This window comes from Pan paniscus, chromosome 22 (assembly GCF_029289425.2).
Source record: "Pan paniscus chromosome 22, NHGRI_mPanPan1-v2.0_pri, whole genome shotgun sequence".
NCBI lineage: Eukaryota > Metazoa > Chordata > Mammalia > Primates > Hominidae > Pan > Pan paniscus.
The window spans coordinates 23,916,959-23,939,408 of NC_073271.2; the positions used below are offsets into that span (position 1 = coordinate 23,916,959).

The 22,450-nt window shown below is 36.2% G+C and overlaps 1 long non-coding RNA gene across 1 annotated transcript in view; it reads left to right on the plus strand.

Annotated features, from left to right (window-relative positions):
* The first annotated feature begins 332 nt into the window (after positions 1-332).
* LOC130541105 (uncharacterized) overlaps positions 333-22,450 on the plus strand; it is a 28,837-nt gene continuing 6,719 nt past the window's right edge. The window contains exons 1-2 of the long non-coding RNA XR_008955138.1: positions 333-367; positions 21,350-21,461. This is a non-coding gene — a long non-coding RNA (uncharacterized LOC130541105). The remainder of the gene's footprint in view (positions 368-21,349; positions 21,462-22,450) is intronic.

Genomic DNA, 22,450 nt, shown 5'->3' on the forward strand with positions numbered 1-22,450 from the left:
AGGTGTTCTCCCCTTACCAGCCAAATGTCCCTTGGTGGTAATATACCAGTTAAACTCTTCCATTTTACCTCTTAGTGCACATGCCCAAGCCCACTCACTCGACTCCTGAGATCTTATTAGAAAGCTGCTTATCACCAGTTTCAGGTGTTTCTGTTTCTTGGGAGACTGCCTTTCCCTGGCACTGGCTGTGACCATTTGTTATTTAGAGAGATGGTTTACTAACCACCTGACCATCACCTGATGGATGCCTGACATTCCTAGAGTGGGAGTGCTCTCCTATCCTGCTTGTGTGTGACTAGCTACCTACTGTAAAAACTTCCCTTTCAAGAGTCCAAGACCTCAATTCTTTGGAGAAAAATGGATGAAGGTCAGTCTTCTGTAACTGCTTCCTTCTCACAGAGGGGCAATGGTGGTTCTGTGGGTCTTGGCCTCTGGCTAGTTGCCAGGGAAGGGTTTGCTTTGTGAGCTGGTGAAAGCAGTATCCAGCCAGGTCCAAAGGAGACACAGGCAGGATTTTACTTCTGTCATGTCTCACTGATGGGCAGTCTAGGGGTCTCCTGCAGGAGGGTGACTCTTAAATATTGAGAGGATGGTATCCCTCACTAATGATCATCTACAGCTTGATGGCCTGAAGGCAAGAGAAGACAAATCAGGTTATTAGATTTAGCAGAATGTTAAAATGAAGTAAGGGGGTGATGACAGCTGACACACCCAGGTAGCTGGTGGCTATAGTCATAACTGCTAAGAATTGGGTGTGTGGGGGTGCTAGCCAATTCCAATATGTGCCAAGAATTGCAATACTGAAGCAGATTTTTTCATTGCCCATCCCTTTTGTTTCTTCTGAGCTGCAGCCAGAGATCACTACTAGTTGGTTCACTGGAGTAAGTAGGGTTAGTCTAAATTGCAGACGAAAACTCAAAAACAACTGATGAGGCTCGAACTTAATAACAGGTGTACCATAGTTCTTCAAACATAATTTTTCTCTCTCTAGATCTTATTTTTATGAAAAATAAATCATGATAGGACTGATGTGCTTGCAAAATAAGTTCTAGTCTTATTACACTTGGCCAGATTATTTGCATGAATCACAGCAAGAATAATCATTTTCCAGAAAGTGACATTTTTTACTTATGTCAGGAACCCTGTACAGGGACTGTGTAGACAAGGTGTGAGGCCAGTTTTCCCAAGGGGTTTTATTGTCTCTATAAGTCAAATTTGATTCCTTAAAGAAAAGCACATTATTTCAGTCAAAGCCTTGATAAAATAACCAGTGTCTCTAATTGTGTCCTGTTGCAAAAGAAAACAGATTCGTATTGCATTTATGCAAATAACTGTATTGCCATGAGTTAAGAATATTCACAAATAGTTTTCAAATTCAGGAGAAATCAGGTAGGAAGAAAAAACATTATGCTTCAAATTATGTTGATAGTAGTATAATTTATTTACTCAATTCTTTAAAAGCTGTAAATAACGCAAAAGAAAATTTTCTTGTCTTTTAAAAACAAATGAAGGATTAACACCATTTTAAGCAAAAACTCATAAAAGAATTATTTTAGTCTTCTATTAGTTTAGTCCATGTTCTGCTTGATATTCATGAACATTTTAGCTCTCCATATCTCTAATGACACAATCTTTGAAGTTATCAAAAACCTGTGTTTTAGAACACCTGTTAGAGTATTATAGCTGTTTATAAAACCTCCTTCTAAAAATAATCAAAACAAGACAACTAATGTTCATGGATGACAAAACATCTTAGGGCAGGCACAGTCAAAGATACAATTGACAAGGAAATTTGTTAACTTGGTGGTACACAATAATTTAACATAATAATTATAATTATTCCTGATAGCATATATTAACTTATATCAGAGTCATAGGAATTTTGCATAATTTTGGAACACACATACCAATAACACATTTATAAAAATATAGGCCAATGAAATCCAAATGTTACCTTTGCATTAGTGTGCTATTGATGTCAAACCCAACTCAATAAAACCTTAATAGGCAAATCTGTTCAATTTTAATCAGCCTGATCATAAGGTAAGATTCTCATGAACATTTTGTAAGCCTTTACAATTTTCTGTTAAAGAGCAGAACAATACTCTAAGAAAATTGTGTTGTGTTTTTATTCCAATGTTTAATTTACAGATAAACTGAATAAAACCCTTTTAATTTTAGCTAATATGTTCACTCACACAATTTCTTTTACGTGATTAATTTTTCACAAACATTCCACAACTTACTTAAGCTTTTAACTTTATCTAACTTTAAACAACACCTTAGACCTCTAAAATAGGCAATAGAAATAGAGCTATTATAGAGAAAGATGAATTCAGAAGTTGAGTAAATATGAAGCAGGTACTTGTCTTGGTAAATACATTTTTGCCCCAAAGAGGTGTGAATATTTTCTTTGGAGGCAGGAGGTGCCATGTGCCTCATTACCTGACATGATTTGGAGGAGAGTTGCTAGAGAAGATTAGCACAGAGTAGTCAGCTCTTGAACCCAAAAGGGAAAATTATAATTTTACTTGCTGCCTCCATAGTTGTCCTTGTTCTGTTGATGACAACGTATGAACTGGGAGCTGGCTGAAGCAGAGAGCCCTTTCTGTTCAAGGTCACCAGGGGCTGGGATTCTGTCCTGGGGCCCTTAAGCCCTCAGAGAAGTTCCATTTCAGTGGTTGAGCTTGTGGCAGAGAGGACAAGCCATGTGGGTCTTTTTCCTATTTATCTCACTGATAGTTTACCTTTCAGTGGCCTGGCTTCCAGCACCAATGGCAATTACCTGGAGGAGTGTCCTTAGGACAACCTAGAGGGAGATTGAGAGCTTGTAAGGTAGCCAATACTTGATCTTGCCTTTTGTCCTTGCATTTTTCCTTTTTCTTAACCCTGTTCTCCTTATTCTACTCTTGGTTATACAAGACTGAGAAGGCTAATCTGAGGACCTCCTGCACAGCGTCACTGGGTTCCATGACTGACTTTTGTAATTTCCTCCCAGTTAATACTTAGGCCAAACAAGATTACAAAGTAAAAGTATTTTTTTGTTTTAAGGTTTGGGGAAGTCAAACTTTTCCCCCCTTTGGGGGATGCATCTGTGGGGCATGTCCTATAGTATGAAGACATAATTACCCATCTGTGAAGAGAGAACAGAGAAGAGAAAAAGAAAAAAGGAATAACAAGGTCTTCCCTCTACTTTCCTATTATCTTGAATGGGGCATCCCCCAATGTCCTTAGGCATGAACTGGTATAACTGTGTACCTTTGGTCCCATCTCTTCACAACTACTCACTTAAGAATATGTACCCCTAACCTTCCCTTTATCTCTGTTCTAATGGTAATCTGTTAGCCTGGGACCACCTTTCATCTCTGTCCTATGGGTCTCTTGTACCTGTGGCCTTGGGCCAGCCTATATCCTTATTTCCATGACCTTATAGTGACACTTGCTTGGAATATTCCAGCAAAAAAAAAAAAAAAAAGATACTCTCTTTTCTCAGCTTTCCATATCCCATGTTCTTTAAGTAGAAGAGAAGCCTGTTTTTCGGCTAACTGCCCAAAGGGGAGTTATGGACTTTCCTCCATTCTCCCTTCAAATATGACCTTGAGGGTCTTGATGCATGTTGTGAAGAATGCAGAAGTAATTAGAGAAATGGAGGATACAGAAGGAAGTGGTAGGAAGCAAGAGGAATAATCATGGAAAGCCTTAATACGCTTGTAAATATAGCAGCCCTTGAATTCAAGAGAGCAATGTTTATTTTCCCTCTTGATATAAATTAAGAACCTTTGGAAGACTTAGCGCTTGGGGAAAGAACTCACAATTGGCAAAAGAAGAATTCTCCCTCCTTCCAAATGGGTGCTAACTCAAAAAAAGTAAGTAGGTGGGATCCTTAAAGGATCAGAGTGAGGCCCTATGCAGTTAGACAAACTGCTTCAAAAGCCACCGAAAACTCGACTCTGAGGTATAACAGGAACAAAAAGTATATGGTAAGTCATAAGGAGCTGGCAGAGCTGGGGTTCCAAGTAGTGTCTGTCCTGGAAATGTGTCAGCAGACAAGGGAAGGGTTTGTGGTCATCTGAGCTGGTAGGGTAAACACAAGTATAAATCTCAGGGTATTTCTGCAAGGCAGCCTGTGTCTTTGCTGCCAAACAAACGCAGCAAGAGCCATGGGTGCACAAATAACAGGGTGTGTTTAAAAATTCATGTGGCATGTGAAGTGAAAGCAAAGAGGCAGACTTGCCTCCAAAGCAGATAGTCCTGTGGGTGTGCAAGGCCATTTCAGAATACATGCAGAGAAAACAGGAGAATATGCTGTTTGTGTTTTTGGAAAGAGCTGATTTTAGTTGAAAAGGTAGAGGAAACCCTAGACATTGCACGGTTTTAGGCTTTAGCCCTACCTTTCTCACAAGCCTCCTGTCCAGGAGGGCCATTAGCATCTCAGATCTACTCAGTGTAAACCCCAAGGTTATTCCCACCTCTGCAAGCTGCCAGTCAGGGTGAGCTGAGAGATCAGCCTGGTGGGTGAGTGTGAGCAGAGTCACTTATGGCCAAGAGGAATTGTTCTGGGGGTTTGTTAGTAAGCAGGAGAAAGAAGGGGAGAAGAAAACTGTGCATGGGTGTTGAACGCCTCCCACCGAAGCAAGTGAGGAATAAAGATCTCTTACCATTGAAGACCGTGTTGAAGTCATGGAAACAAAATATGTTAATGGCCAAACGTATTAGAGACCCATGGCACCAAAGTATGTTAGCAGTGGAAGGTATCTGAGTCACATGGCACCAAAATATGTTCCCAGCAAAACATATCTGTGTCACGGCACCAAAGTATGTCACCAGAAGTAAATCCTTATGGGTCTACAGCAACCTCAATTCTTGCCTCTTCAGAAGAAATAATTCAACCAAGGAGGTATAAGGCAGAAGGAGAGATACAGACAAGTTTTAGAGCAGGAGTGAAAGTTTATTAGAAAGCTTTAGAACAGGAATGAAAGAAAGTAAAGTACACTTGGAAGAAGGCCAAGTGGGCGACTGGCGGGATCAAGTGTGTGGTTTGTCCTTTTGACTTGGAGTTTGATATGTTGACATGCTTCCTGGTTCTTGAGTCTCTTCTCCCTGATTCTTCCCTAGGGGTGGGCTGCCCGCATGTGCAGGGGCCTGCTAGCACTTGGGAGGTGAGCAGGCACAGCATGTTTATTGTATATGCATGCATGCTCACTTGAGGTGTCCTTCCCTAACCAGCCAAATATCCCTAGAAGGATATATACCAGTTAAACCCCACGATTTTGCCTCTTAGTGTGCATATTTGAGCCCAGTCACCCAGCTCCTGAGATCTTATTGGGAAGATGCTGATCACCAGTCTCAGGTGTTTCTGTTTATTGGAAGACTGCCTTTCCACGGCACTGGCTATAACCAATTATTATTTTAGAGAAACAGTATAACAGCTCCCTGACCTTCACTTGATGGTCCCCTGACATTCCTGTTTGGGACAGGGGGAAGAGGCTCTCCTACCCTGCTCATATCCAACTACCCACTGTAAGAGCAATACAAAGAATAGATATATGGTCTTATATATACATCTTACATACAATATCATTTCAAGCTTCTCACACTTCAAATTAAATGCTGCCATATTAACTCTAAGTAGCTTACAGTAAGTGAAAGATGCCTATTGTAATCCCTATAGTAAGCACTACAATTCACAAAATGGCATAGCCAAAAATTCAATGGTAGAAGTAAAATGTAACACTGAAAGATTAACATAACCCAGAAGAAGGCAGAAAAGGAAGAACAGCAAAACAAAATCGTAAGAAATGAAAACACAATTACAGAAAATTAGCTAATGGAGATTAGAAAAATTACAAATGTAACCCAACTATACTAATTATTACATTAGCTGTTGTTATATTGTCAGATTTAATAAAATAATCAAGATCCAAACATCCTCTTTAAAAGATATGCATATTTAACATAAAGAAACAGGTAGACTAAAACAAGCAAGACCAAAACACCTCTTTTTTTTTTTTAAACTTTGTTTTAGGTTCAGGATATTTGCAGCAAATATCCTCTTTAAAGATATGTATATTTAATATAGGGCACAAATAGACTAAAACATAAAACATGGAAAAAGATATACTATCTAAAATGTAAAAATGTAAATTGTATGAATACTGTAATATCAAAGCATGCTCCAGTGCAATAAACATTACCTGAAATAAAGCGCAGCATTTCATTAAGACATAACAATCATACATGTTTGCATACTTAATTAACAGAGTTTCAAAATACAGCCATGTACTGCATAGAGTTGTTTCTGTTTTGCATACATAATGGTGGTCCCATAGCATTATAATGGAGCTAAAAAATTTACAGCCATTGTAATGCAGTGTGATGCATTACTCGTGTGCCTGTAGTGGTGCTGATGTAAATAAACCTACTGTATGAAGTCAAAATGTTGTAGTAACTAAGTTGAATTTATGATTGAAGAAAGAAAAATATTTTTGATAAGTTTAGTGTAGCTGAAGTGTACAATATGTATCTAGTCTACAGTAGAGTGCAGTGATGTGTTCAGCCTTCACATTCACTCACTAGTGCTTCATTGACTCACCCAGAGCAACTTCCAATCGTGCAAGCTCCGTTCAAGGTAAGTGCCCTATACAAGTGTACCAGTTTTTATCTTTTATACTTTATTTTTACCATACCTTCTCTCTGTTTACTTATGTTTAGATGTGCAAATATTTAACATTGTGTTACAATTGCCTACAGTATTATGCACAGAAGCCTGCTGAGGTTTGTAACCAAGGAACAAAAGGCATACCATCTAGGCTAAGTGTGTAGTAGGCTATAGACTTGTGTAAGTGCATTCTATGATGTTCACACAATGACAAAATCACCTAACAACGCATTGCTCATACTGTATTTCTGTGGTTAAATGATGCATGACAGTATATAAAACAAAAACAAAAAAAGTAAAGGAAAAAATGGACAATTACAGGTTTTAATATTGAATGATCACTGACTGATAGATTAGTTAGACACAAGACCAGGAAAGATACATAGGATCTAAAACACACTATCGATGACCTTTTTGTAACTGACGTTTGTAGAACACCGAAGAATATGTCACAGTTACGAAACTTCAGAAAATGCATTATTTTCAGTTGCATATTAAACGTTCACCAAGACAGAATATATGCTGGCCCAAAATAAATCTCAAGAAATGTCAAAAATTGAAGTCATATAAGAATATTTATTCACAGCCATAAAATTAAATTTGATACTATAACATTAAACTAGACAGAATTGTTCAAATGTTTGGAAAAATAATTAATCAAGAAAGAAATCACAAGAAAACAATTTAGAATCTCATTATAATGATAACAACACGTATCAACATTTGTGAAATGCAGGTAACATTGTGCTTAAAGGGCAATTTATAGCCGTAAATATTTTAAGAAAATAAGAAAGGTTAACATCAGTGATATAATTTTCCATCTTAAGCAACTAGAAAAAGATAAGCAATTTATATACAGAGTAAATAGAAGGAAAGAAATTATAAAGATATGAGAAATTAAATAAGTAGAGAATAGATAAAAATGTTTAGATTAATAAATTGATAAACCCCTAGCAAGACTGATTAAGAAAAAAACACTTATTTATTATCAGAAATAATAAAAGGTATTACAATATGCAAATATTCGTGAAAAACTCCATTCCAACAAACTTAAAGATTTTGATATGGACAAATTTTTGAAAAAATACAACATAGTAAAACTGACATAAAAAATAGAATGTCTGAATAGCTCTATACCTATTAACTAAACGGAAATTGTTATTAAAAAGCCTTTCTCCAAAGAAAAATACAAGACAATACATTGGTGAAGTATATAAAATATATGAGTATTAAATAATACTAGTACTAAGCAACATCTAAAACATTATCTGGTTGTTCTTATCATAAAAAGCAGGAGAAAGAAGAAGAAGAGGTGAAGGAAGAGGAAAAGGAGATGGAGGAGTAGAAGGAGTTAATGATGCAGAAAAAGAAAATTCAATTTTTAAAAACTCAATCCAATTTACATTTTTACTCCCCTAAATTATGATTCTATTTCTATCATTTCATTCAACATGAAACTCATTTTCTACCGTGGCCCTTGCAATTTGTTGTTAAATCCTGAACAAACTAATGAAACTAATTTCTTGAGAGCACACAGATTTACCTTCTTTCTCTTCTATTTGCACAAGTTCTTTTCTCTTCCAGGACTTTTATTTCTTATCTGAATGGTTTCTGCTTAGCTACAAATTTCCAAGATTATAGTGTTTCCATGAAATTTTAAGTGAAGAGGATACTAGGATAAAGCTCAAAAGAGATGGTAGGCTTAGACAGGCTTTGCAATTGATATTAAAAGAACAATTGCGTAGTAATTGTCCCCATGCTTGAGTGAAGTTTTTGGCTTTTTATCTTTACCAAATTATTGCCTCCCTCTGCCACAATAAATAAGGAACTTTTAATTTAAAAAGCAAAATTTAAATAGTAGTACTACAATAAACTCATCAATATTAACTAATTGTTTTGAACATTTACTTAACTGAACAAGATCTTTACTATAGATTGTAATAGCTATGTTTAAGAAAAGTATCTCCTAACATTAATCAAAAGATTAAAATGACTTGTTATATTTGTTACAATATAATTCTCAACTCTATAATTTTCTATCAATAGAAAGTTCATTCTGCAAAATTATTTGTATTTTATTTATGATTTATTTATTATTATTATTATTATTTGAGACTGAGTCTCACTCTCTCACCCAGGCTGGAGTGCAGTGGTGCCATCTTGTCTCACTGCAACCTCCGCCTCCCGAATTCAAGCAATTCTCATGCCTTAGCTTCCCTAGTAGCTGGGATTACAGGCACCCGCCACCATGCACGGTTAATTTTTGTATTTTTAGTAGACAGGGGGTTTCACCATGTTGGCCAGGCTGGTCTCAAACTCCTGACCTCAAGTGATCCACCAGTCTCGGCCTCCCAAAGTGCTGGGATTACAGGTATGAGCCACTGTGCCCGGCCTGCAAAACTATTTTTAATGTCATTGTAGAAGTAGCACCTTATTCATGCTAAGGAATATAGCTATACAGACATGACATGTAACTTTCAAGCTTGATTCGTGAGATTTCAAAGAAATTTAGAAAAAGTCTGCTATCTACCGTATGTGCATATTTTGAGCTTCAGTGTTTTTTTTCAGTAGTATGTTTGCCAAAGGGGTCCATTATTTTCTCCCTCAGACAATGAAATATTTAGACTTATGGCTCAGTTTTGCAAGTGAAATGCTCAAGGGAACATGGACTGGGAGAGAACAAATGAAATAATTTAATATTTACAGCACATTATTTTTGCAATAATTATTTTGGAGTCACCGATTCAATATTATCCTTTTTTATCTTGTTATTTATGCATGTAATTTTATTTTATTTATTTATTTTTTTTGAGACAGAGTCTGGCTCTGTCACCCAGGCAGAAGTGCAGTGGCACAATCTCAGCTCTATGTATGTGATTTATAATAATATATCATGATTAAAAACATGCTTCAAACGTTTATTTTACAAAAGCTAGTTTTATATGCTTCCTTTGAAGTTAACATAATTGCCTTATCGCCAGTTAAGTCAATATCCTCAGATTTAATAAAAAGTTGTCAGAACATGTCCTTAAGATTTTAGTAGTTACAAAAAGTGGTATGCATGTAATAATATTATAAATTTTCCTTTGGCACAATTTCTATTTTTTAATATGCTGTAATAAATAACATATTTGTGTTATTTTCCATAAAACCAGGATAAAACACAATCAAATTATGAGTATGAACTGAGAATCAATGAACTTCAGGAGATATTAATAGCCACATGTGCTGATTTTAGCTAATTCTATGGACTGTTACTATATACAATAAGATGTACTACATTTCTGAAAGACTATGCTATAGCTACAACTTGAATTCTCCCAGTGAAAGATATTTCATGAAATCATGAAGAATTCTTTACACTGTTACTTTGTAAGCTCTAATTTTAGAAGGATCCTCTTATAAAGAACCAATTTCTACCTTCCTTTTCATTTTAACTGATGGCTGGCAGTACTATTGTCAGCAATTATGCAGCCCTTTAGTATTAGCTTCTTCATTCTAAGTGACAGCTCAAACAACATTAAAAACCATCATCTCTTTCCATAACTGCCTTGAGCTCACCAACACTTTCACACACTTATTACAGCCACCTGTTCATGAAACACAACATTTAGTTTTTTTCCTTCAGTGTATAGTGTGTTTGTAGTTCTTTTAGCTAATCTGAATATGCTATTTCCCTTGCCCTGATTTTATGCCATCATGATTATCTCATAAAAGACTTTTTCTGTGCCAGTTGTATCATGGTCCTACAATCAATTAACAGAATGCCAAAAAAGTAACTTCATTTCTTTGTATTCCTAAATAGTCTCCTGATATAAAACAGGAAATTAAATGACCAAATTATATTTCTTTTTCTGCTAAAATATATAAAGCAAAGCAGGGAGAAAATGACTTGACTGAACTGTCTCAAACTTTGTGCTCTTTTTATGTACACAAATACAAAAAATAAATAAATACATTGTACATTTAGGAAATTTTAGAAACTATACACTAGAAAAGAAAACATGGCACATATACACCACGGAATACTATGCAGCCATAAAAAGGATGAGTTCATGTCCTTTGCAGGGACATGGATGAAGTTGGAAGTCATCATTCTCAGCAAACTAACACAAGAACAGAAAACCAAACACCGCATGTTCTCACTCATAAGTGAGAGTTGAACAATGAGAACACATGGACACAGGGAGGGAAACCACACACCGGGGCCTGTTGGGGGATGGGGGCTAGGGGAGGGATAGCATTAGGAAAAATACCTAATGTAGATGATGGGTTGATGGGTGCAGGAAACCACCATGGCACGTGTATACCTATGTAAAAAACCTGCATGTTCTGCACGTGTATTCTAGAACTTAAAGTATAATAAATAAATTTAAAAATAGAATTTTAAATGTTCATTATAGAACTTGTTCTAAACATTCAATGATGTGCTTTACTGGAAGATAAAATATCGGTAACTCAAATAGGCAAATTTTCATTACCGAACTGGTAATGTGGACAAGCCACCATAATCCATTTTAAGTTGATCTTTATAGTAAATTTGCTCAGAAAAATTAGATATACACAAATATGTCAACAGAAAAATTGATAAAAGGTTTAAAGAGATAAAAATAAATAAATGCAATAAATTATTTGGTCAACTTGAAGTCAGTTTGAATGACAATAAGCACTAAATTTGCGTATCATTATGAAAAATATTAGACAATTCGTTTTCTGTTACTGATGGTTTACTGTAGTGTGATCTGTAATGAATAACTTCCTTCTGAATAGTAATTTGGCAGGCTTAAATACCTTTGAAATATTCATAGACTTAGAAACCGTAATTTGCCTCACCGTGAATTTATTCTATGGGCTAATGAAATGTACCCACAAATATTTCTTTCTAGGTGTCTTCATTACGTTATTATTTGTAAAAATACTGTGTATCTCCTGAATGGTCAAAATAAGGGATAATTAAAATGTTCAATGCGTTTATTTCATGCAGTGGATTGTACATATTCATTATACTCTACTTTCCTGAGCAATATTTCATACATTAAATAATCTCATAATTCATTTTTGATGGGAAAATTATGGGACACAGTAGGGCTTATATAATATTATAAAGAGTTTTAATTTTTTGTATTGCCAAAACCAGGGGAAGATACACCAAAATACTAATTTCAATGTAAGTATTATTTTTAATTTCAATGTATTTGCCCCAAGAGAGGGTGGAAATTCCCAGGGACATTACAAAGATAAAGGTAAGGCTAGAATAAGTAACATGTTAGGGATTTTATTGTATTTCCCCAAATGTATGTGTTGTAGTCCTAACCCTCACTACTTCAGAAAGTGACTGTCTTTGGAGATAGGGTCTTCAAAGAGGTAAAGTTATATTAACAATGAAGTCATTAAGGTGGGCCCGACTCCTTATGACTGATGTTTTTATGAGGGGAGAAAATTAGGACAGAGACACATATTAGAGAGGAAAGACTGTGAAAACACAGAGAGAAGGCCATTTACAAGCCAAGGGGAGAGACTCCAGGAGGGAATAACCCTGCTAACACCTTGAGTTCAGACTTCAAGCCACAAGAACTTGAGAAAATAAACTTCTGTTGTTTATGTCCCTCAGTCTTTGGTACTTTGCTATGGCAACCTTGGCAGAGTCATATAGAACATAGTCACTAAGTAAGAAGGTAAGAATGACTGGAATTTGCTAAGAATGCAAACTATAAGGTCTATATGAAAGCAGAACTATCATTCACAAAACTGGGAGGACTTCACCATTACCCATTTTTCAAGACTTAATCTTTTTTCTTTCTCAGTCTTGTGACTGCTTCTCTTCCATTTGGCCTGATTGTTCTTTTGCAATGTCTCTCCTTCTTCAAAAGTTCAAGGTTTGAATATGCAACAGCTGATTCTAGACACCAAGGGTTTTTAAAATCTTGATGATTAAAAAACCAGAAAGCCTTACCACTCTGAGCTTATAAACTGCGTTTGAGATTTTTGAGGTTGAGGCTTGAATTTACCTTCAGAGAAGGCAAGTTTATAGTGTTCAGATAATCACTTTAATGGGCTTTCAATTATGAAATGTTCAAGCAAAGTCCCAATCTGGGATGCTGACTCTCCAGACACCCTGGCTCCAATAAACTAAACTATGCTACCAAATGATATAAGAGACTGACTCTTCACTCATTGTGTCTGTATATCAAGATCCCACTTAGAAATGTTTCTTTTCTAAATATGGTTTTAGACTGCACTTTTTCTAATTATATTTATTATTTCTTGGCAAATGCATTTTGTTTGTGGTCTGGTTCAAGCATTTGAACAAAGGATATTAAGAGCAAAGATGCTGTGTTATATGTGGATTCATGCTCTCTGAGAGACCATAAAGAAGAACCAACTGGGATTTCTGAATTCTCCTCCACAATCTACAATTCAAGATTCATGCCTGCTGTTATTTTTATACAGAATAACTCAGACATGGACAAATGTGGTGACATAGAATTCATATGTTCCGATAGATTATGCTCATGAAGCCTAAGGCAGATCCAGCCTCTGTATGCAGAGAACATGGTTTTCTATAAGTGTGCTGGAATTCTCAAGTCCAGTCGTCTAGGAAAGCATACTGTCCTGGGGAGGAAATGAACACTAGGGAGGAACTTAGACTTGACAAGGGAGGTGTACAATTTTCTCTTCCCCCTGGAGAGTTCAGGTACTGAGTTTCAGGTGGGAGAGACTCAAAAATACGCCCTGGGGAACAATAAGATGGCTTTTGTAATAAAGAGAGCCCAAACTGGGTCATAGAAGGGCTTGTGTAGCACAGGGTGGACATAATTTGCCCTTGTTCCAAGTTGTCTATGCGGTAGTTCTGTTTCCATAGGCTCATATTTACTGAGTTACACTCCTGATTCTAGAAAGGGGATTGTGCTGTCAAATAGTATTATATGCACCTAATTGCCAAAGTCCATCCATGAACAGATTTTCCTGAATAATTGAACAGAGACCACTGACCATAAGAGACAATATGAATTGTAGAACACATGTAATGAAATCAGATTCTAGTTTGGTTTTGAAGTATAAATATATTTTTAACCTTGAACTAAGAATCTTGTACTGTCTATACTTCCATTCCTAAATAAGTGTCTTGAATAAGATGATCTTTACAGTCAACTATCAGCAGCTAAATTTTCTGGTTTAGTACATCTCACTGAAATATCCAAGTCATCATTTTTGAACCTCAGATATTGCAGTGAGTTGTAAATGTTAAGAGAGGATCATATAGTTTTAATTCGGGGTCTAATTAAAACTATATGATCCTCTCTTAACATTTGCAACTCAGTACAATATCTGAGGTTCAATGTAAGATTAGGAGTTTTCAGTACTTACGGACCTCAGGGGGTACACTTCATGCCTAAAATCCACGTATGCAAAGGTCAGGGAGCACAGGCAAAAGGAGAGAGAGTGTGGGGCAACTAGCAGTCTAGATGGGGGAATGGGGTGTGGGTCACCTTAAGTTTGAATGCAGGATCTGAATGGTCCATTAAAAGGAAGTGGTGGGAAATTGGGAAGCCCAGCCACCAGGCATGAGAGATGTCTCTAAGTTCCTATCTCTGGACACCTGCTCAAGCGATTTGAGTGTAGTATAGAACTGAAAACTTTGTCAAGGGTGACTGACTCCTGTCTCTGTTACAAGAAGGCTAAATAAACTTGCATTTAAAACAGATGCCGAGGCAATATAATATTATGAGCTTTCACTACAACTAGGTATAACTTAGGTACTAAAGTGACTGAAAGTATTGGTGCAAGTTCTAAAACTGAGCACTACTTCTTTGTGGTCACCATTGAAATCATGTTGGTCTTAACAACAGGAACCCGAAAAAATGGAATTCCAAACCTTCATTTTAAAAGTAGGGGAATCAGGTCAATGGCGTGTTTTTCTTGACACCCACGGTTCTAAAGGACCCCGTTACCTCCTGGACCTTCCTAATCAGCAGTAATGTTAAAAAGTTGCAAAGAGATTGTCTGTGCATCATATCTGCCTTCCAACCTTGAGTGAAATCCCATGATTGATTAGGTAACTAATTCTCTCCTAGTGCCAAAGCTTCAAAGAAGCCTCAGAAAGAGTTTTACTTTTCTAACTTCTCCAAATGAAAGATGCAGTGCAGGTTGAGGGCCAATCCAAATATCAACAACAAACCAAAAAAATCAAAACATTCATAATCAGCATTGTTTTAATCAAAGAAAACACTTCAGAAAAAAAAAGTCACAAAACAACATTCTTCAAATCAAAATATTTGATTTAATGAAAATATTAGTGACAAGAAACATTCAAAGAATGTGAAGCACTCAACTGAAATAGTTTACAATGTCTTTTGGCTTTTTTACTAGCTTTAGAGAGACTGGATTTTTTATAAAAAATAACTCTAGGAACAAATCTCAATTTCTTATTAAGTTACCTGTCATATTGATCCAAAATCTGTAAAGATATTGAGGAGTTGGCTTTTTTAAATATTAAAAAAAGAGGATTCCATGGAAATTTTTCCCTTTAAAGTTTATAACAATTGTCTATGTTTTGTCATTAATTTATTTATTACTTGAAAATATTAAAACACTTTTATGATGTATTAGTCTGGTCTCATGCTGCTAATAAAAACATACCCAAGACTGGGTAATTTATAAAAGAAAGAGGTTTAAAAGAATCACAGTTCCATATGGCTGGGGAGGCCTCATAAAAATGGTGGAAAGTGAAGGAAGAGCAAAGGCATGTCTTACATGACAGACAAGAGGGTCATGTGCAGGGGAACTCCCTTTTATAAAACCATTAAATCTCATGAGACTTATTCACTATCAGGAGAACAGCATGGGGAAAACCTGCCCCCATGATTCAATTACCCCCTACTGGGTCCCTCCCATGATATGTGGGGATTATTACATTCAAGGTGAGATTTGGGTGGGGTCACAGAGCCAAACCATGTTATATGAATTAAAGGAAATTCTTTCTGGTTTTCCAATGTAGTTAGCCCTCCATATATGTGAGGATTTGTTCTAGGACCACTGAATATTCCCAAATTTGTGGATGCTCAAGTCCCTTAGTTGGCCCTTCGTATCTGCAGTTTCTGCCTCCAAGGATTCAACCAACTGCAGATGAAACATGCAGTAATTCATGACATATTTTCAACCACAGAAGCTCTAGAAAACTAAATTTTTGTTAATTGAAACTGAGAATGTAGAAGGCCGACTTAATTTATTTGCTTTACGAAACATTAGTATATTGTTAGTGATTTAAATCAGTTTCCTGCAAATCTTTCAGGTGAGTAACACAGTTTCATTGCTGAATACTCTTACGTGCTACATTTTAAGAGCCTCTTGTGTTATACATTTTGTGTTAGTCCATTTTGGATTGCTTTAAAGGAATATCTGAGACTGAATACTTTATAAAGAAAAGAGGTTTATTTTGGCTCAGGATTCTGCAGGCTATACATGCATGGTTCCAGCATCTGTACCTATTCTGGTGAAACCTCAGACAGCTTTTACTCATGGCAGAAGGCAAAGGGGGACCCAATGTGTCACACTGAGAGAGAGCAAGAGAAAAGGAGGTGCCAGTCTCTTTTTAACAACCAACTCTTTTGTGAGCTAATAGAGTGAGAACTCACTCATTACCACAAGGATGGCACCAAGCCCTTCATGAGGGATCTGTCCCAATGACCCAAACACCTCCCACTGGGTCCCACTTTCAACACTCAGGTTCACATTTCAACATATTTGGTGGGGACAAACATCCAAACTACATCACTTTTGATGATCCATCATAAAATCTTATATATACATATTTAAATATAATCATATCTTAAATATCAGTATATGCTCTGAAATTTTGACAGAATGTTATGTATTTGTTTCTTTTGAAATTACTATTTGAACTATAAGTGAGTTCCATTTAATTTGTTTGGTATTTACTTCCCCAAAATTATCATATAATCTTGAGAGTTCATGTAGAATCAAATACAATCTCATTTTTAAATACTATAAATCCATTTTTCCTTTTAGCTTCATAATTAACCAATTTCTTATGTTATAAATATAGATATTTAATTAAAGTTGTGTTCATTTCAATCTTCTGATGGTGTGTGATCAATTGGGGCTTGTTTTGTTTTGTTTTTGATCATCTCAAGTATTTCTGTAGGCTCCTGAAAAGCGTTATGGAGCTGTTCACTAAGGTTACGGTGCCAACCAAAACAGCCTGATTTTAAAAGTGGTTTGAAACGCCTAGCCCCTGAGAATGCTTCCCAGCACACATGGCTGCTGGTGTCTTCGTTTTCCTCTTCATTTTGTCTTTTTCCCACCCAGAGAATAAATATATTAGTTATGCCTGTATTATGGTCCATAGTTTGCATACATTAATCATCTTGTATAACCATCTCTCCCCAAAAGATAGTGTATTACATACTGTATTCATATTCCAGGGATGCTGTCACAAAATATCACAAACGATGTGGCCAAAACAACAGAAATTTATTGTCTCACATTTCTGTAGGCTAAAAGTCTGAAATCAAAATGTCTGAAGAGCTGGTTCCTTCTGAAGGCTGTGAGAATCTTTTCCATGCTTCTCACCAGCTTAGCTTCCAGTGGCTTGCTGGCAATCTTTAGCATCTTGGCTTTTGCTGTATCACCCTGATCTCTGCCTTCACCTTCACATGGTGTTCTCCCTGTGTTTATGTGCCTCTGTCCAAGTCTTCCTTTTCTAGGACATCAGTTATGTTGGACTAGAGACCCACCCTACTACAGTATGATTTCATCTTAACTAATTGCATCTGCAATGACTATTTTCAAATAAGGTCACATTCTGAAGTAATGGGAGTTAGGACTTCAAAATACAAATTTTAAGAGGGATACAATTCAACCCCCAGCACATACATTGGATTCTCATTTTTTAAAATTAATGGCCTCTGTACAATGAATGTTTATTTCAATCTAGTAACTCAGGAAAAAGGCCTCTTTCAATGTCAGTATTAGCAATAGGTAGCATAACATAACCAGCGTACTCTGTTTGGCATCCTTTGCTAAGATTTTTCTCCTCAAGCCAATATCTTGTGTCTGGTGGGTTTGGGAGACAGAAGGGATACAATATCTCATCTTCTTTTGTACCAAAGCATATTCATATTTCTGCTTGTTTTATTCTATATTTTTCATGCTCTTTGACATTAGAACATTATTTCTTCTTCTTCTTCTTTTTTTTTTTTTTCTGTGTCTTTTTCTTTCTCTGAAGGTTTTCCACCACTAAGAATGTTGTACATTAACATGGGAAAGCCCAAATTAAAGGAAGCTAGTGGTTTGGCAGTTTAAAATAGTTTAGAAATAGTTTTGCTAAAATTTATTTCTACTGTCATGTTTTAACTTGTTTTAATAGACTGAATATATCATTTTATTAGTTGTAGAGCAGCCTGTGAATATTTACCTGTCGGTTAGGTGCATCTATTACAGGGAACACAGAGGAGAGATTCTTTAACTTTAGGGCGCTGTTCATTTGCTGAGAGTGGGTTGGTTAAAACCCAACTTTGGCTCACGTTAGTGGAAAGTCACTCAGTGGTAAGAGGGGGAGAAGGGTGTTCCTATTTCCTTATCTGTGTAATGAGTATTTAGTCTCCGTGGTCATTGTAAGCTCACATCGATAACAATTCTGTTGTACCAGAGTTCTACTTTTTATCCAACCTTCTGGCAGCTGTCCTTTCATTTTGCTTTCTTAAATGGCACATTGACATGCTGATTTTGTTTTTGGGTGGGCCTAGGTTAAAATGGGAGCTTGGTAACTCTATCACTTGTGTTGCTTAAAACTTTTGCAGTTTCAATTTCCTCAAGCACCAAGTGGAGATACTAGGATTTATCCTACCATTTTATAGCAGGGAGGATTAAAACTAAGTAAGATGGCATATGGAAAATATAAAGAGCGGTGCCTAATTTCCACTTATTTAAGAAAAATAATTCTTCTTGAGATATCTGATAATTTCTTTCTTTCTCATTAAAATTTGGCTATTTTGACATATTTTATCGTGTATTAGTATTGTTTTAATTTTTGTGAGTACATATAAGGTATACATATTTATGGGGTTCATGAGATATTTTGGTCAGGCATGAAATGCATAGTAATCATATCATGGAAAATTGGATATCCATCCCCTCAGGCATTTATCCTTTGTGTTACAAACAATTCAGTTATACTCTTTTAGTCATTTTCAAACGCACATTTAAAAGATTACTGACTATAGTCCCCTATTGTACTATGAAATACCAGGTCTTACTCAATCTTTCTAACTATTTTTTGTACCCGTTAACCATTCCATCTCCCCCAACTTCTGCATTACCCTAACCAGCTTCTGGTAAACATTTTTCTGTAATCTATCTCCATGAATTCAATTGTTTTGATATTTAGCACACACAAATAAACGATAACATGGGATGTTTGTCTTTCTGTGTCTGGCTTATTTCACTTAACATGATGATCTCGAGTTCCATCCCTGTTGTAACAGATGACAGGATCTCATTCCTTTTTATGGATAAATAGTACTCCACTGTGTATATGTACCACATTTTCTTTATCCATTCATCTGTTGATGGACACTTAGGTTGCTTCCAAATCTTGGCTATCATGAACAGTATTGCAACAAACATGGGAGTGCAGACATCTCTTCAATATAATCATTTTCTTTCTTGTGGGTACATCCCCAGCAGTGGGACTGCTGGATCATGTGTTGGCTCTACTTTTAGGTTTTATGAGGAACCTCCAAACTCTTCTCCACAGTGGTTGTACAACTTACATTTCCACCAACAGTGTATTAGGGTTGCCTTTCCCCCTTATCCTCACCTGCATTTGTTATTGCCTGACTTATGTATAAGAGTCATTTTAACTATGGTGAGCTGATATCCCATTGTAGTTTTGATCTGCATTTCTCTGATGATCAATGATGTTGAACATTTTTTATATGTCTGTTTTCCATTTGTAGGTCTTCTTTTGAGAAATGTCTATTCAAACCTTTTTTTCCATTTTTTAATCAAATTATTAGCTTTTTTTCTATAGAGTAGTTTGAGCTCCTTATATATTCTGGTTATCAATCGCTTGCCAAGTGGGTAGTTTGCAAATGTTTTCTCCAGTTATGTGGATTGTCTCTTCAGATTGTTGATTGTTTCCTTCGCAGTGCAGAAACTCTTTAACTTGATGTGATTCCATTTGTCCATTTTGGCTCTGATTGCCTGTGCTTGTAGGGTATTGCTCAAGAAATTTTGGCCCAGGACAATGTGTTGGAGAGTTTCCCCATTTTTTTTGTAGTAGTTTCATAGTTTGAGGTCTTGGACTTAAATCTTTAATGCACTTATATTTGATTTTTAAATAAGGCAAGAGATAAAAATCAAGTTTCATTCTACTGCATATGGATATTCAGTTTTCCCTGCACCATTCGTTGAAGAGGCTGTCCTTTTCCCAATATATGTTCTTGGCTCCTTTGTCACAAATGAGTTTACTGTAGATGTGTGGATTTATTTCTCAGTTCTCTGTTGTGTTCCAATTGGTCTATGTGTCTGTTTTATGCCAGTACCATGCTGCTTTCATTACGATAGCTCTGTAGCAGAATTTGAAGTCAGGTAATGTGATTCCTCCAGTTTTGTTCTTTTCACTCAGGATAACTTTGGCTATTCTGTGTCTCTCATGATTCCATGTAAATTTCAGAATTTTTAAAACAATTTATGCAGAATATCATTGGTGTTTTGTGGGGGTTGCATTGAATGTGTAGATTGCTATAGGTAGTATGCACATTTTAACAATATGGATTCTTCCAACCCATGAACATGAAATCTCTCTCCATTTTTTGTGTGTCCTCTTTAATTTCTTTCCTCACTATTTCATTGCTTTCATTGTAGAGATTTTCACTTGTTTAGTTAAGCTAATTCCTAGGTATTTAATTTTATTTTGGCTATTTTAAATGAGATTACTTTTATATTTCTTTTTCAGATTGTTCCCTGCTGTCATATAGAAATGCTACTGATTTTTGTATGTTGATTTTTTTATCCTGCAACATTACTAAATTTATCAGTTGTAGTCATTTATTTGTGGAGTCTTCAGGTTTTTCCAAAAATAAGATTATATCATCAGCAAGTAAGGATAGTTTGACTTCTTCCTTTCTAATTTGGATGCCCTTTATTTCTTTCCCTTGTTTGGTTGCTCTAGCTAAGACTTTCAGTACTACGTTGAATAACAGTGATGAAAGTGGGCATAGTCGTCGGGTTCCAGATCCTAGAGGAAAGAATTTCAGTTCTTCCCCATTCAGCATGACAATTCTTGTGTTTGTTTTAGATTTCCAATCCAAGTTCCATTCACAGTGTGGAATTTTTTCTTCTGTTATGCTATTGATTATCATTTTTGATGTGTATTCTGTTTCTATCTTTTAAATTACTTATTGTTTGCAGATTATTTATTTGTGATATATTTTTCTATATAGCAAATGGTCTCCTTTGTCTCAATTATTTTCTTCTGCTCTGTGACAGGATGTGTCTAGTCTTTCTTCTATTTAATTTGTGTTTTTCTCAATGTTATTTGCTCTATGTATTGCTTCTGAAGGTGATTTTATTGGGCATGCTTGGTTGACTTCCTGGCAGCTATTCCACTACCCCCCATTATGTAGTAGCCATAAGGTTTGTATATTTGATTGATTCTTCTTTTAGTTCCAGGGATGGAATCCGAGTGATTGCTAAGACAATTCATATATTTTACCCACCTTAGGATAACTGGTTTAGGATTGGACAAACAATCTCAGCTGCTTCAATCAGACTCACTGTAAGTAGTGAAATGGAAAACTCTTTCCTCTTCCGGGCACTGTTAAAGATTTTTTTTTTCATGTAAACTATGCAACTACTTCAGTTATTTTACTTGGAGAAAACTTAAGCTGAGAACAAATTCTACTTGACAAGGTGAGAAATACTGAGAGAGAAATTGGGAAACCAAACAGAAGCCCTGATCAAGCCTTCCTTGAAGTACAACTTAACTGAAATTTCCAGTCAAAGTATTTTCTTCATAAGGTCAATTACTTTGAGTTAGATTTTATTCATTTAAAACTTGCAACATTTTAACCTATTCACTTTTCTGTGCTGTCTCTACCATATATTTCCACTGACTTCTTGTCTTTACATGTTATAATTATAATATATTCTTTTATCTAAGTAAAAACAGATGATAGTCATTTCCTAAATCTAAACATTTCCTATGAAAAATCTTTGGGATAAAATTGCACATTTCCTTTCACTCTTTTATAGCATTTTCATAATTGTGTAATATTTCAACCATTTTCTTTTTATTCATATTTACAAAAGGTTAACAAGAGGTTTTTATTATGCTTGCTCATGGCAAGGGGCCTCTACTCGGCCCACTGCACTCAACCCTTTGCAAAAGGGAGCACGTGAGCAAGTGAGTATGGGATCTGGCCAGCCGTTCCAGGTACTGACACAGTATCATGCTCTGTGCAGGGCCCGTGGCCAGACCAGGAGTGTCACCCTGAGGGGAACATGGTGGCTCCCAAGTGAGGATGCCCATGACCCCAAAGCCCCAGAGCAGGTGTTACAGTTCTCTATTAGTTCCACTGTTCGTGGATAGTGGTATGTTAGCAGCTCAGTTGGCCCCTTGCCTTGTCACATGGGGTGACTGATCTCTGCTGGCAAAAGCAAAGGGCTGGTGTGACAGTGTTTCTCAGTACCTGTGCTATGTGGGTTCTGAGCTATTGTCTGGCATCCAAGAAGAATGAGGTCACATGGACGGTTGAAGGATGGTGA